Raw genomic sequence first — 14,657 nt, forward strand, 5'->3', positions numbered from 1 at the left:
TAATTTGTTAAGCTATATATACAACTCTGATACTTTAATGATACTTCCTCACCTTAGAAATCAAACAGTATCACATTCAAGGTTTATTATGTTATTAAGTAGTATCCAATCTGAAACACTATTTGTCAGATTCATTACTAATAAACTGAGTTGCTCTTTTTAAAATATTAGACAATTTAAAACCTTAATTGAAGAGCAGAAATGATTACATACACAACTATGCTCACACTTAAGTGTAAGCATTAGAATATGAGTATTCATATTACTTGTAGCCAGCTGCCTCTCTTTAGATAATGTTTCTCTCAGTACTAAAACTAAACGCTCCTGCTTCCCTTAGTAAGTAATCCTGCATAGTTACATGCCCTGAAGCTGTTTTAGAAACAACGAAATAAAACTATACTTTGGGCATTTACTAATACTTGAGAAATGTTTAAACCAAACTTAATTCGTTTAAATTTATCTCAAAAAACTGTGCTACCACTCTAAAAGCATATAAACAAATCAAACTGAGAAGTCCACCTTTATCTTTGAAGATAAATAAATGGGTGGAAAGAATAGTTAAAAGTCAATTTTAGAAATCTCTCTATAAAGAAGAAAATCTTTTGACTCAGTTTCTTACTTTGAAAGCATACAAATATCTAAAACCTGCAAAGGTATCTTATTGGAAACTTATGTATGAACCAATAATTATCTTTACAACTTTATAAAACAGATCTAATTAAGACATTTTCTACTTAAAAGTCATTAATAACTCTCCTCTCTATGGAAATCTAACAATTTTATCTCAGGTTGCAAAGCTGTCCAAAGTCCAATTTCTATCTACTTTTATAAAGACTTCAGTACTTATCTGAGCCCAAAAATAACCTACACATACTCAGATCCAGGTCTCTGCTCAAACTAGTCCCTCTACATATAACGTCCTTCCTTCTCTCCATTTCCATATACATCCATTTGAAAGTTTATCACATAGCACCCCTCCTTCAAGAAGGTCTCTAAGAATCCTCTGGGACCTAAACTCATTTACTTTCTGAAACATTTCTTTGTATTTCATTTGGCACTAACATTTGCCTCACATTATTGTTATTCTTCTACCTGCTTTCTCTACTCATCTCCATATTATAAGCCTCTAGAGAGAAAGAACTAAAGACATCATTTAACTTCCCCTCTCTCCTCTCTAGCACTTAACGTAATGGCTGGCATACAACAGATATATACTCAAAACACTTGATGAATTTTATAAAGGTAACACTAAAGTCTTAAAGCCTCAAGAGCCAAAGAGGCAGTGAGAGTACTTACTAAAAGTTGTGTTTCAGATATGTTGCCCATCTTTTTTTACCCACACAGTCTCCCGTTTCTTAAGACCTGCTTACATTTCACAACAATAAGACAGTAGGTTTTCTTTTTCCCGCATTCAATACATTATAAACCCAATAAATCGTTACTATTGATACTTAACAAATTCTGTTGTTTTTAAAGCAATTTCTCTAAAAGAAAAGAACAAAACAAACAAAAAAAAGAAACACAAGTATAGAAATGATTAATTTCTATTTTTACTTAAACCCTGTACTCTCAAATGTTCACCAAATATAAGTGCTAGACTATAAAATCTCAGCATCATACTTGGCAAACTGAGATGGTATGAAAACTGAGTGTTTCAGTAACAACACTCAGAAAGAAACGGTCGGCTCAAAAAGTACTGCAAGACTGCTTTCATTTATAGGACCTGAGGAAGCCAAGAGAAAATAACACAGGTCCAAAAGGCTAAATAAAAGTTTTATTACTCAAAAATGCATCTAGCAAATTCAGCAAAAGTTAAAAAGCATTACATAGCAAAGGTTCTTTAGAATTAACACTAAAAAGGAATTCTTTCTAATCAATTTCATCTTCACTTGCTTATTTCCAAGACAAGTGGTAAAAAAGTATCTGAATTTCCTGAAATATATTTTAGTGCTTTGTCTGTGTGCTGTCGCGTCATTCATGTCCAACTCTTTGCGACCTTATGAACTGTAACCCACCACACTCCTCCATCCGTGGGGATTCTCCAGGCAAGAATACTGAAGTGGGCTGCCATGCCCTCCTCCAGGGGATCTTCTGGACCCAGGGATCAAACCTGTGTCTCTTACATCTCCTGCATTGGCAGGCGGGTTCTATACTACTATCGGCACCGGGAAGCCCATTTAGTGCCTTAGAATACTTTAAAAAAAAAAAAAGGTGAGAGAAAAAATGCTAACATATTGACTGAAAGTATACTCAAGGCTTGTAAACTTACATCAGCCCCTACCCTAATTACCCTAAATTCTTGTTAATAAGGTGCTGCTGCTGCTGCTGCTAAGTCGCTTCAGTCATGTCCGACTCTTCACGACCCCATGGACTGCAGCCTACCAGGCTCCTCCGTCCATGGGATTTTCCAGGCAAGAGTACTAGAGTGGTGTGCCCATTGCCTTCTGCACCATACCAGCTAGTAGTCCTTAAATGTCAATTTTAAGGAGGCTTTACTTGCTAACTCTGGCAATCTTTCTTGTTCACTTGTGGTTTCGTACCTTCATGGCAATCCACTCTAACATTCTTGAAGGGATAATCCCACGTACAGAGGAGCCTGGTGGGCTATAGTCCATGGGGTTGCAAAGAATCAGACACGACTGAGCATGCATGTAACTTAATGAAAACTATGTTGAATGTATATGTAGAATAATGACTGCTGAAGTTTGAATAAAACACTCATACTGCAAACAAATTGTTTCATATTGATTAATTACAAGATGGGATCTACCAGATACACCTCACAGTGAAAATATAATACTACTAGCCCAGGTTTATATTAACATATACATGATCCAATTTAACTCACCGTCTTGCCCTGCCTGAGCATCATTAGTTATAACGCTTTATAACTTGGCACAAACACGTTAATAAACAAAATCTAATAAACAAACAAAATCTAAACTCCCAAATGATTACTTGGCTATAAATCAGTCCTTTAGAAGTTAACATAAAATTCACTAATGTACAAGAATCCCCAGTTGGAATACTACAGAAAATGCCACACTACTAAGGAGTTCAAGGAGAAGTGAATTTGCAATTTGAGGGGAAAAAAAAAAATCACTCTGGTAAAGGATGAAGTAGATTACAAGGTAACAAATGAGAAGACTATTGCAATAACCCAGGTAAGAAATGAAAGCATGGATTAAGACAGTAATGGTAGGAGTGTTGATAATGTAGATAAAAGGCTTGGATTCAAAGATTTTATGGAGGTAGAATCTTGGGGATAGACAGATGTGAGAAGTAAAACAGGAATCAAGGACAACCTGCAGGTTTCTAGGAAAAATGATAGTGGTATAATCTCTGAGGAAGGAAAACAGAATTTAGGAGTGAGGGGATTGAGAAGTAGTAGAATAGTTAAATTCAACATAATTAACACTTATGGGAACTATCTGATCAGCTTCTAGCCCTAGAAGCTCACTCACACCCAGTTCTCCAAATTCTCTCACCCATTCACACAGATGTACTAAGAGCAACTACGTTACAACAGAAGCTAGAGTGTGATCTTACCTTCAGGGTACAGTTGACAGGTAAAGTTTGAATTTTCAACTAAAGCTAGGCCAATGTGCAGACCCCACCTGTTTTATTTAAATATCTATCTATATATGCAAGTATGTGTGTATAAACACACGTATACGCACATATACATATATCTACACATATACATACATACAAATAGACACATATACATACAATCAAACAAAAAATACCCTAACGGTCATCACAGTAAACAGGACCTTGTAACTAACTCCTCAACCCTAAGGCAATCCTCAGACTAAAAAATCCACTAAGGGCCATTTGATCTGCTAAGACAGAAATTGACAAACTTTTTTAAAGTAAATATTTTTGGCTTTATAGGCATAAAGTTAGGACTACTCAACTCTGCCACTGTAGTAGCAAAAGCACTTACATATAATAAGTGAACAAATGGGTGTGCTATCTGTGCTCCGGTAAAACTTTTATTCAGGGACACTGAATTTTGAGCTTCCTATAATTCTCATATACCACAAAATATTCTTCTTTTGATTTTTTTCTCACCATTTTAAAAATGTTAAAACCACTCTTAGCTCTCAGGCCATACAAAAGCAGGCGGCACTGGACCTACGAACCATAACGTGTCAATCATTGTGTGAAGGCAACAGAACTGCCCTCTTCTAAAATTCTTTCAAATGCCCTCTAAGTGTAAGCCTCAACCTAAAACAACAGAAAAGGATAATCTTTCTAGTGGACAGAACTGAAAATCTTCATCTTCATTTGGCTCATCAAAAAACTCACTCCAGTTCAAGGAAATAAGTCAACAAATGAAGGCCCATGTAATTTGCTAGTTCTATCATTCACCTTATACTGTACCTGTCCAGCAAGACATGGTGTAAGTTTTGGAACAATGATACCTTCCTTTCCCTTCCCCTCCTAAGAGTTTCAGGGTTTTTTTTCCCCCTATCACTGTGTATCAGTTATGTTAGGAATGCTTAAATTTAGTATTTACTCCACAATTTTCAGACCTGTGACAAAGCATATCTAGGCCTGATTAACAAGGAGTATCACCTTTAGAATCTGGACTCATAGAACAATGACCTCTGGATGCAGTAAGTAGATATGATTTGGGTTATTTCCGTAGCAGAGATGAGTGTTTGCTGGTATAGATAGTGATATTATATTAAACAAAATATTAAATATATATAAGAAAAGTAGGACTCTGTGTGTACTAAATAGCCATGGAATGAACGAACTGGACAACTGTTTTAGTGTGTCCTTTATTCCTCTTCTCTGCAGGATGCAACCCTGTAGCCAAAGCTGTGGTCCAGAGGTGGATATATAACCTAATGAGTCCCTTTATTGAGATCTGAGATTAAGAATCAGGTCAGCCTCTCTGATGGCAGAAGATACAAGATTTAAAACTCAAGACACTAGTAAGTATTAAAGTTGATCGGCAGCAGAAGAGAACTAAATCAACACACAAATAGCATCTTGTAGAAAAGAAAAAAAAAGCATCTTGTGAGATACAGAGGATACTCTTGACCTCACATGGAGCCTCTGGATCTAGTTCTTCCTGACTTCTAGCTGTCCTCCTATGGCTTGATTGACTTCCTGAGAATTCATGGAAATTCCAATAAATTCTTTTTGCTTAAGTTAGGAATGTGTCACTTTCCTGACTAAAACAAGTTACCTATTGGGCAATCTCAAGAGGGATAGTCAGTTGGATCAAAGAGTTCTAGTGAGTTTAAAACACTTAAAGATGGTAATTACAACAATAAAAATGGATGAAATCACCCAGAAGAGTGAAAACAGGTCAAGGTGAAAATTCATAACTATCAATATGATTAGCAGAGAATTAAGCATCTGCAAAGAGGCAGCTAGTACTAAGAAAGGCAGGAAAGGGACAGAGTCATAAAAGTCAAGTAAATAAACAGTTATCAAGGAGACAATGGGTAACAATATCAAGTATAGAAAGAGGTAAACGACTAAGCAATGACTATACAATTTGACAATGCAGAAGTTAAGGTGGCCTTGGTAAGAGCAATTTTACTGGCATGCTAGGATGAGAAGCCAGGCTGAGAGTTCAAGAATACATGGGAAGTACACGACTCTACCTATGAAGTATTCTTCCCATTAAAAAGAAAATTCATGTCTGAACTGGATCAAGCTTCTAGATGTAACTACCAATTTACAGGAAAAACAGTGGACAGAGGAACATATTACATGAAACCACAGGGATGTAATCAGCAAAATCCAGACTATGTGAAATCTCATGGGCAAAGGCTTGGTTTCTTTAACAAACCAACTGCATAGGAATAAAAACAAAAAGACAGTGAGGAACCCATAGAGGAAAAAAGAAAAGAGGGTTGAGACACACATCAATCCAATATGATGTATGAATCTTATTTGGATCCTAATTCAGACAGACTGTTTAAAACAAAAACTCAAGTAAGGGAAATTTGAACAATGACTACAATATGTGATGATATTAAGGAATCACTATTAATTTTTTAAGTAAAATCTTAAATTGGATTATTGCTTTAATTCTTAGAACCACCCAATAATACAGTATAACAGTCTTTATTCTACTAGTGAGTCTTCCCTGACTGTGCTTGAAGTCATCCAACATGCTACAGTTCCATAGTTAATGCATAACACATAATTATTAAAAGAGATACAGTGATACAAGGACTCAAAGGAGATAGGGCACAATTAGAGTAGGGTGGAGTCAAGTAAAACTTAAGGTAATGGTATTTGCATTGTGCCTTAAAAGATGGTGAAATGTAAAGAGGTAGGAATAAAAGAGGAAAAGTGATATTCCAGATAGAAGGAATGATAGCAACTGGAAAGAGGTGGGAAGACCTATCTATGAAGAGCACTGACTGTACTCACCTTTCCATAAAATTGTCCCCATCCTAATGATGACAAAAAGAAAAAGTCAAAGAAGCTGAGGAAGCCCAGTTCCAGGACAGATCACGACAGTATCTGGGTAGCCAAACCATACTGGCTTTATCCAGAACAGTCTATTTATAGAGTCAATTTCTGGGCGTGAAGAGTTAACTACAAGTGTAGGGGTGCTTTTCTTAAACCAAAGAGAAAGGTAGCAAGATAACAAGTCAAGTTAGCTTTAAGCGGTTTTTAGCCACTGACTATACCTTATTCCATAATAACTGAGACTGGCACACACCATCCCAGAGATCAAAATTTCCAACTTAGAGGAAATAAAAAAGGAAGTAGGAAAAGCATAATGAAGACTGGGGGGTTAAAAAGTTGAAAAAACTTTATATATATTATACAGAAAAGATTTTATAGTAAGAATAAGAATAACTCTAAGAATCTGTAGAATAAAGCTTAAATAAAAAATAAAATCTACCATATGATCCAACAACCATACTCTTGGCCAAAAACTATAATTCAAAATGATACATGCATCTTATGTTCATTGCAACACTATTCACAATAGCCAAGACATGGAAACAACCTAAATGTTCATTGACAGATGAATGGATAAAGAAGATGTGGTGCATATATACACAATGGAATATTACTCGGTCATAAAAAAGAACAAAATAATGCCATTTGCAGCAACATGGAAGCAACTAGAGATTATCATTCTAGGTGAAGTCAGAAAGAGAAAGGCAAATAACATAAGATACCACTTATGTGGAATCTAAACTATGGCACAAATGAACCTATCTACAAAACAGAAACAGACTCAAAAGACATAGAGAACAGATTTGTGCCTGGGGAGGGGACACCTAGGGTGGGGGATGGACTGGGAGTTTAGGGTTAGTAGATGCAAACTATTACATACAGAATGGATGAACATTCTGTATGTTTATCCTACTGTACAGCACAAAGGTCCTACTGTACAGCACAAAGAACTATATTCAATATCCTGGGGTAAACCATAATGGAAAAGAATATAAAAAGATAATGTATATATGTGTGTAATTGAGGCACTGCTATACAGTAGAAATTAACAGAACATACTTCAATAAAAAATAAATTAAAAAACTAATAAAATCAAATAAAATCTAAGTCATCTATTTTTATAATACACACTTCACTTCTGGGTCACTGTCCAGGTGTACCTTCGTTTGATACTTTAGGAATACCTCTTTGATTTTTATGAAAAAAAAAAAAAATTGAAGAGAAGGCCTCATACATTTTGGACTCCATTCTAAACCAGTAGATGGTCACAAAAGAAACACCTGTTTTCTTTGTTCCTCTCAGGTACAAATAAAACTATGACATTTACCTTAACCCTTAAAAACAAAAGATACATAATTTTAGACGTCTTCACCTTCTGTCACCTTCTGTAGCTGATAGTTACTTTTTCCCCTTCAGATACTGGTCACTTGCTCATATGATTTTTTTAGGAGTACCCTTTTGTGAAATCTTAGGTTGGATATCCCATTCAAATTCAACCTAATAACTGTATAAAATATTGGGGAGGACACAAAGATATACAGTCCTTGCTCTAAAGACACAACAGACCTATTAAAAAATCACAATAAAAAGCAGAATGCATCAACTCTCACAAAGAGGTACAACATCTTAAGGGCACAGAGAAGGGAATGTACATCATCTGACAAGCAGAAACTGAATCTAAATGAAAAGATGCTATCTTTAAGAATACTTAATTACACAGCTTCAGAGCACTGTAGAATCACCTTTACACCTCAAAATGGTAGACTATTTTCCAATGAATACAGCTAAGCTCTTTTTTTAATCAAACCATAAAGGTTTGGTCATTCACAAACATCCTATCTTGTCCCCACCTGACAGAGAATTTTATTCAAAGCAAAATCTGGCTACTGTTCCTGTAGAGCTAACAAAAACCAAAGTCGTGAGCCTGCAAGCCACCATAAACTGAATGAAACTGCTGGTGTTAAACACACACACACACAATTTTTTAATTGCTTCAGGTAAATTAAGGCTAAAAGAGAATTTAAAATAACTTTTTGTGTGTGTTTGGAGACTGAAAGAGGCAGTGATGAAAAAGTAAAATAAACCTGAGCAATTTAAAGAAGCCAGCTTTGTTAAAAACCAGATGGCCACTTGCCAACACTTCTTCAGGAACATAAGACCAAAGATGATTCTAGGCAAGATTCACTGGCCACAGAGGCTCTTTATTTAACACAAAATCAAGAAAGTTCTCATAAATATTTCAATTTTAGTAAGTTAAAGGACTGTTAAATAAAAGGAGCACTTTACAAAGCTTTGCAGAATCAATATGGAAACAAAGCTCTGTGCTTTTAACATTTGAGCCCTCAAACACAAGACACATTTTAAACGTCACATTTACAAACATTCTATTCACAAACAACTGTAGCCTAAATTCCGTCAGGAAAAGTACTGGTAACTGGAAAAGGGACTGGCCTTAGTTTAAAATCTCCAACAGGTCAGCAGAAAAGAAATCGCACAATTCTGAATTGCAACTGTCTGAGAACCCTAAATAGAACTCTTCGTCTTAGGCTGAACTCTATACGCAAGCATTTCACATCTGTACCTTCAACTTCCTATAAATGATATCGTTTGTGAAAGAAAAAACAATAAGGATGCTCCTCAAACTCCTATATCCCATGATCCATCCTCAAAGAGTGGAAGGAACAGCAAAGTGGAAGGAACAAAGCACTGACGTCAATTACGAGATTAACCCCGGGCACAGGCAGCTGGAGGGAAGGCCTACACATCAATACCCAAATACAAGCTATCGGGGTAACTAGATAGCAGGGCGATTCAGAAGTTATGGGGGCTATTCAAGTATTACACCCCCATATTCCCATTTTTAGTCAATCCCCTTCGCCAGTCGAAGGCGGAAATTTTTTTTCCTTTTTTTTCTTTTTTGCGGGGGGGGGGGGGGGGAGGAGGAGGAGGAGGAGGAGGACGTGCGCAGGATCGCGAGAAGGAAAGCGAGAACTAGTTGGGTAATGATAGCCAGAACCCAGGCCTATTCTCTCTTTTAACTAGAAATAACTTGAAATTGAGGAAGGTATTAAAAAGTAACAGATCAGTCGATGATGAATTTCTGAGGGAAGGAACGGATTAGGGACGAAAGGAGAAACGGTGAAGATGGATTTCTGGGAATTTTTGTTAGGATTGGGTTAGCCTTTAAATTTTTCTTTTCTTTCTTCTTCTTCTTCTTTTTTTTTTTTGAGGGTCGGGGGTGGAAGGCGAAGACGAGGGAAGAAGCCGGATCGAGCAGCCCTAACCTGGAAGGTCTCTCAGAGCCCCCAGGCGAACCCTGTTTTCCCCTCCCCCCACCCCTCCCCGCGGCCGGCCCGGCCCTCAGTCAGTCCGTCGGCTGTTCTCACCTCCAGTCCCGGCTCCGCTAGGCCCGAACCATTTCCCTGTTGCGGCAGAGGCGGCGCCGAGCCTGCACCTTCACGGGACGCGCATTCGAGCCCGCCGGGGGGGCGGCGACAGGCTGCCAAGGGCGAGGAGCTCCGGGCGGCGGCGGCGGCGGCGGCTCGAGAGGTCTCCAACAGCGCAGGCGGCGGCGACGTACCTCACACACCACAGGCGGAGGTCCCGCCCCGCTCCATGACTGTCGGGCCTAGCCCCCGACGGCCGGCTGAGGCGACAGGGGCGGGCTGACGAGGACCTGGCACTGGGCTCCCCCGCCCCGTCCGCTGGCGACGGCGGCACGACTACCGCAGCCAGGACTGTGACTGACGCAGCGGCCGCGCCACCCATGTGACCAGGGCCGGGCGGGGACGAGAGCGTCACGTGGCGACGCCGCGCCCCTCCCTGCCACAAAAACGGAGGGCTACGGGGCCTGCTGCGTTGGGGGGTGACGCTGACGGTGGTGACGTGCGCTGCCGCTGGATCCGAAGACCCGGGGCAAGCCGGGTACTAGCTCAGGTGGCCTAGGCCAGAGTCCCGGCGGCAGCGTCTCACAGCGCCGGCTGGGCAGGGCCCGGCCTGCACACCCCGGCGCGCAGCCGCTAGTGAGGTTCGGGAGGGCGGGGCCGGGCCCAGCCGGATCTACCGGTTCTGGGGCTCAGGAGAGCAGTCTGTCAGCCCCTGCTAAGGGTGTGGCTGAAGCTCCCAGACCCTCTGTCAGGTGCTGACCTCGAAGCCCGGGGTCAGTTACGAGACCCTCCTCAGCTCCGGCCGAAAAGGGAAGTTTGCCGGGAGTTTCTGTGCAGGAGGCCGCCTAAAACCTCGCATGAACTTCCACGAGCCAAGCCAGCCCTTTTTTCTTCGTCATCTCAACAGCTTCTACCATTAGTACTTTCTTCAGGACATTCCAAACACTTTCCTTCAGTTCTTAACATCCGTGCCAGTCAGGGCAAGCTATAATTTTATGGAGACTAAATCATAGTTACAGACTCAGTTCAGTTCAGTCGCTCAGTCGTGGCCAGCTCCTTGCAACCCCACGGACTGCAGCACGCCAGGCTTCCCTGTCCGTCACCAACACCCGGAGAGTACTCAAACTCCTGTTCATCGAGTCGCTGATGCCATCCAACCATCTCATCCTCTGTCCTCCCTTTCTCCTCCCGCCTTCAATCTTTCCCGGCATCAGGGTCTTTTCCATTGAGTCAGCGTTTCCTATCAGGTGGCCAAAGTATTGGAGTTTCAGCTTCAACACCAGTCCTTCCAATGTGTATTCAGGGCTGATTTCCTTTAGGATTGACTGCTTGGATCTCCTTGCAGTCCAAGGGACTCTCAAGAGTCTTCTCCAACACCACAGTTCAAAAGCATCAGTTCTTCAGTGCTCAGCTTTCTTTATAGTCCAACTCACATCCATGCATGACTACTGGAAAAACCATAGCTTTGACTAGACAGACGTTTGTTGGTAAAGTAATGTCTCTGCTTTTTAATAGGCTATCTAGGTTGGTCATAGCTTGTCTTCCAAGGAGCAACTGTCTTTTAATTTCAAGGCTGCAGTCACCATCTTGCGGTGATTTTGGAGCCCCCTCCAAAAAAGTCTCTCACTGTTTCCATTGTTTCCCCATCCATTTGCCATGAAGTGATGGGATCAGATGCCATGATCTTAGTTTTCTGAATGTTGAGTTTTAAGCCAACTTTTTCACTTTCCTCTGAAAGAGGAGAGGCTTTCATCAAGAGGCTCTTTAGTTCTTTGCTTTGTGCCAGAAGAGTGGTGTCATCTGCATATCTGAAGTTATTGATATTTCTCCCAGCAATCTTGATGCCAGCTTGTGCTTCATCCAGCCCAGCATTTCTCATGATGTACTCTGCATATAAGTTAAATAAGCAGGGTGACAATATACAGCCTTGACAAACTCCTTTCCCGATTTGGAACCAGTCTGTTGTTCCATGTCCAGTTCTAACTGTAGCTTCTTGACCTGCATACAGATTTCTCAGAAGGCAGGTCAGGTTGTCTGGTATTCCCATCTCTTTCAGAATTTTCCAGTTTGTTGTGATCCGCACAGTCAAAGGCTTTGACGTAGTCAATAAAGTAAAAGTAGATGTTTTTCTGGAACTCTCTTGCTTTTTCTATGATCCAGCGGATGTTGACGATTTGATCTCTGGTTCCTCTGCCTTTTGTAAATCCAGCTTCAGACTAGACAGGATTTTCAAAGTGTCTCATAGTTACACGAATATGGTAACTATCCAGAGAAACTACTTTGGGTTCATTATTTGGAAAACACTTTATAATTTCCTGCTTCTTATCTGTTTTCTTTCCACCTAGGGCCTTCATGGAAAGCTGGGGGTTTTTTTCCTTTCACTTTCTACTAATTTTGAAGGAAGCATTTTAAAGACTTTTTAAAATATAATTCAAGGATTTTAGGAGCTTTTTGATAAACTATAAAGAATGTGCGTATGAAATTGTTTTTATTAGTCCTAAAAGATGGTCCTAGATTTATTAGGACTAATGAATTTATTAGTCCTAAATTCATCAGCATCATTATTTTTTCTTCATATAATCTGAAGTGACAACATATTCTTTAAAGCTAAACTATATAGATTTTGTCTATGTATCTATATAAATCAGGAAATGTAGTCATGCAAAACCCAAAATGAACTATGATAAAGTAGAGTGAAAAATAATTGGCACCCGCATCTCTGACCTTCAACTACTCCAGTTCTGGAGGCAATCCCTTAACCTTCCCCAAGATGTGTCATAAATATATATTAAAATACATGTACTTTTTATGCAAAAGATAACATACTATATATACCGTTAAGTTCATTTCCTCAGTTAAATATCCTGGATATCTTCTCAGTTCCGTTCAGTCAGTCGTGTCTGACTCTTTGCGATCCCATGAATTGCAGCACACCAGGCCTCCCTGTCCATCACCAACTCCCGGAGTTCACTCAAACTCACATCTGTCGAGTCCGTGATGCCATCTAGCCATCTCATCCTCTGTTGTCCCCTTCTCCTCCTGCCCCCAATCCCTCCCAGCATCAGAGTCTTTTCCAGTGAGTCAACTCTTCGCATGAGGTGGCCGAAGTACTGGAGTTTCAGCTTTAGAATCATTCCTTCCAAAGAACACCCAGGACTGATCTCCTTTAGGATGGACTGGTTGGATCTCCTTGCATTCCAAGGGACTCTCAAGAGTCTTCTCCAACACCACAGTTCAAAAGCATCAATTCTTCAGCGCTCAGCTTTCTTTACAGTCCAACTCTCACATGTATACATGACTACTGGAAAAACCATAGCTTTGACTAGATGGACCTTTGTTGGCAAAGTGATGTCTCTGCTTTTCAATATGCTGTCTAGGTTGGTTATAACTTTCCTTCCAAGAAGTAAGCATCTTTTAATTTCATGGCTGCAGTCACCATCTGCAGTGATTTTGGAGCCCCCAAAAATAAAGTCTGACACTCTTTCCACTGTTTCCCCATCTATTTCCCATGAAATGATGGGACCAAATGCCATGATCTTCGTTTTCTGAATGTTGAGCTTTAAGCCAACTTTTTCACTCTCCTCTTTCACTTTCATCAAGAGGCTTTTTAGTTCCTCTTCACTTTCTGCCATAAGGGTGGTGTCATCTGCATATCTGCTGCTGCTGCTGCTGCGTCACTTCAGTCGTGTCCAACTCTCTGCAACCCCATAGACGTCAACCCATCAGGCTCCCCTGCCCCTGGGATTCTCCAGGCAAGAACACTGGAGTGGGTTGCCATTTCCTTCTCCAATGCATGAAAATGAAAAGTGAAAGTGAAGTTGCTCAGTTGTGTCCGACTCTTAGTGACCCCATGGACAGCAGCCTACCAGATTCCTCCATCCATGGGATTTTCCAGGCAAGAGTACTGGAATGGGGTGCCATTGCCTTCTCCGCTGCATATCTGAGGTCACTGATATTTCTCCCGGCAATCTTGATTCCAGCTTGTGCTTCTTCCAACCCAGCGTTTCTCATGATGTACACTGCATAGAAGTTAAATAAGCAGGGTGACAATATACAGCCTTGACGTACTCCTTTTCCTATTTGGAACCAGTCTGTTGTTCCATGTCCAGTTCTAACTGTTGCTTCCTGACCTGCATATAGGTTTCTCAAGAGGCCTGTCAGGTGGTCTGCTATTCCCATCTCTTTCAGAATTTTCCACAGTTTATTGTGATCCACACAGTCAATGGCTTTGGCATAGTCAATAAAGCAGAAATAGATGTTTTTCTGTAACTCTCCTGCTTTTTCCATGATCCAGTGGATGTTGACAATTTGATCTCTGGTTCCTCTGCGTTTTCTAAAACCAGCTTGAACATCTGGAAGTTCACGGTTCACGTATTGCTGAAGCCTGGCTTGGAGAATTTTGAGCATTACTTTACTAGCGTGTGAGATGAGTGCAATTGTGCGGTAGTTTGACTGCCTCATTCTTCCTAAGGACAGTATACTATTTCATTATATGCAAATATAATAATTTAATCAACCCCTTACAGGTGAACATTTAAGTTGCTGCCAAGCCATTACTAAATTACAAACTAAGCTGCAACTAATAATCTCACAAGATAGACAACTATACCAGTAACTCATTAGACCACAATCTTCAGATGGAAAGGTATTTTCAATTTGAATGAATGCATGCATGCTCAGTCGTTCAGTTGTGTCTGACTGTTTGGGACCCCGTGGACTGTAGCCCATCAAGCTCCTCTGTCCATGGGATTCTCCAGGCAAGAATATTGGCGTGGGTTGCCATTTTCTCCTCCAGAGAATCTTCACAGTTGAGGGATGGAA

General features: G+C 40.3%; 1 protein-coding gene across 2 annotated transcripts in view; it reads right to left on the reverse strand.

The window, feature by feature from the left end:
• The window catches only part of AFF4 (ALF transcription elongation factor 4), a 74,668-nt gene extending 64,695 nt beyond the window's left edge, over positions 1-9,973 (reverse strand). For both annotated transcript variants that reach the window (XM_052642981.1, XM_052642980.1), the window contains exon 1: positions 9,837-9,973. The gene's annotated coding sequence lies outside the window, so the exon portion shown is untranslated. The remainder of the gene's footprint in view (positions 1-9,836) is intronic.
• Positions 9,974-14,657: the final 4,684 nt, after the last annotated feature.

The sequence above is a fragment of the Budorcas taxicolor genome, chromosome 7 (assembly GCF_023091745.1).
Source record: "Budorcas taxicolor isolate Tak-1 chromosome 7, Takin1.1, whole genome shotgun sequence".
Lineage (NCBI taxonomy): Eukaryota > Metazoa > Chordata > Mammalia > Artiodactyla > Bovidae > Budorcas > Budorcas taxicolor.